Source organism: Micropterus dolomieu, linkage group LG03 (genome assembly GCF_021292245.1).
Source record: "Micropterus dolomieu isolate WLL.071019.BEF.003 ecotype Adirondacks linkage group LG03, ASM2129224v1, whole genome shotgun sequence".
Taxonomy (NCBI): domain Eukaryota; kingdom Metazoa; phylum Chordata; class Actinopteri; order Centrarchiformes; family Centrarchidae; genus Micropterus; species Micropterus dolomieu.
In genome coordinates this window covers 3783763-3786489 of record NC_060152.1, presented here as the reverse complement: position 1 = coordinate 3786489, position 2727 = coordinate 3783763, and positions in this window count along the sequence as shown.

Sequence of the window (2727 nt, the reverse complement as noted above, 5' to 3'; positions counted from 1 at the left end):
TCTGTTTAACCTGAGCTGTCAAGTACTATAACCTGGGGATAGCTACAGCTCCACACACACACACACACACACACACACACACACACCTACACCTACAAAGAAGCAATAGAAACAACTATTCCAAGGGAAACCTGTAAGAGAAAATTCCAACTCTAAAACACAATTTAAATTTTCAACTGACAGAACAAACATATATATCTGTTGTTATTTATACCTGCTTTGTAAATGCAAATCTACAGTCCTAATAAAAACAGAGAGAAATGGAGCAGCAAGGAGAGAGTGGAAAGAGCGAGCATATGAAAGAGGTGAAAACTGAGGGAGGTGAAAGTAGAAAAGATGGAGGTGCGAGTCCTTATTGCATTTGCACGTGCATCATGACAACCCAGAATATCCTGTTTCTCAGAGTAGTGATTGTGCATGTCATTGGAAATTAATGCTACGTGTCTGCAAGGGCAGAGAAGGAAGGTCAGCAGCAGATTCTGAGTAAACAAAAAACATCAATTGTAGAAAGTTTAAAGAGAAACAAGTAGAGTTTGTCTGTAATTGCCGCCTTTGGCACATTTTCTTTGTACACTCCCAAAAATTACCTGCTGTCGGCATGTTCAGTTATATTTATGTTTTGCAAAATCCTAAATTCTGATGGAGGATATTCTGGTGTCGTACAGGAGGATTCAGTCCTTCTGCAGAAAACCATGATTGTGAGAAGAGGAGCAGGGGAAAATTGGAAAAGAGATCGATTTATAAAAGCGAAGCAGATTTAGGGAGAAAAGGAGAATAGGGCTTCCTCTTTTGTAGTGAGAAACTCCTGGATAAAGAAGGTGTAGAAGCAATGAAAAGGTGAACTGATGAGGGTGAGTAGAAAGTTGAGATGGAGCAAAGTAAGGGAAAAGGGAAGTAATGAAGGAGAGGTAGTGATATGGGGGACGGGGATTTCAGTCTCATTTTGTGGAGTTTCTTTTTGTAGGCAGTAGTGGGAATGGGTTAATGTGCCTGAGAACGCTGGGACCAGTTTAAACAGTCTCATTGGGTTGGACCTCCAGGTCACACAGACGGACACCTTACCTGGAGCTCAGAGGTTTGACGCCCACAGCAGCCCCCTGACCAGTCCAGATGTGCCTGAATATATGATGACAAGCTGAAGAGAAAAGAGAAAGAGAGAGGAGGAGGGATTACTTGGTGTCTTATTTGGTGTTGTTTGTTGGTCTTAATGGGCCTGGGAACACTTAAAGCACTTAAACCAGTCTGACCAGTTTGACCTCCAGGTCACACAGGTTAAAAGCCTTCTGCTGACAGACAGGGTGGCAGGGAGGGAGAGAGAGAGAGCAAAGTAAAGGGAGAGGATGAAGGGAAAGAGGGAGAACCAGTAAGGAAGCAAGAGAGGGAGAAATGAGGGAGATGGACAGATAGTCGAATCACATGTTTGTGTGGCAGCGATTTTGGGGGGTTACACAAGGTAGCTCCACTTTAATCTTGAGAGCTGCAGAGCTGCAGTCTCTATTCATTAGTCACTGTAACTTACACTGTGCATTTCTAGCTAAACTGAGGCTTATTGTTGACCCTTTTCTCTGTGCTTGCCTGCCATTCACCAGTCTTGTGCAGAGTTGTGCCATGCAGCCAACAACAGCATACTAGTCGCGGTTCCTCGCTGGTCTATTTCAGTTTTTATTACAGTTTTTAAAACGATATAATATTCTTTGTGGGGTTCATCAAATTATCAGAATCCCGCGAGGTGTGGACAACTCGGCACAGCACCGGTGAAGCTGGGGCTTCGTCTCTTAAGCAAGTTTTCCTCTTCTGCCACTACACACATAACGACATATCCACTCACACACACACACATGCTACCCCCCCTTCCTTAAAGGTTACAATTTTGCACTTTTGCACTTCACGCACTAAAAACATTTATTAAAATCTTCTTTCTTTTCACATTTTTATTTACAGCATTAGCCTATATGTTGTAATTTATATTGTTATAGGTTATATATTAATTTATTGAGAGAAAACTGGTAGTTCTGTGTAAAATCAGACATTGAGCACCCCCATAATGCCAAACTGGTATGATCCTTGTTTCACAAAACCGCTGCGAAGATTTGATGGTGAGATTGACAATTCGAATTAGGCTCCGCCTATCAAAGCATTGAATCTTCATCTAATCAGGGTCAGCCCTAATAATAACCAAACATAATTGAAAGGAATAGGTCAATATTTTGGGAGTTACAGTGGGGGAAATAAGTATTTGACCCCTTGCTGATTTTGCAGGTTTGCCTACTTACAAAGAATGCAACAATCTACAATTTTAATCATATGTACATTCTAACAGTGAAAGACAGAATCCCAAAGAAAATTCCAGAAAATCACATCATATGAATTTATAAAAATTGATAACCATCTGATGAGGAAAAACAAGTATATGACCCCCTACCAAACAGCAAGTATTCTGGCTCCTACAAGCCAGTTAGTCTTTCTTTAAGACACAGCCCCAATCCCAACCAATTATCTACATCAAATACACCTGCCTCACCTCGTTACCTGTATAAAAGACACCTGTCAACACCCAAACAACCAGCATCCAACATCACCACCATGGGCAAGACCAAAGAGCTTTCTACGGACATCAGGGACAAGATTGTTGATCTGCACAAGGCTGGGATGGGCTACAAGAGAATCGGAAAGCAACTTGGAGAGAAAAGATCAACTGTCGGTGCAGTTATCAGGAAATGGAAGAAG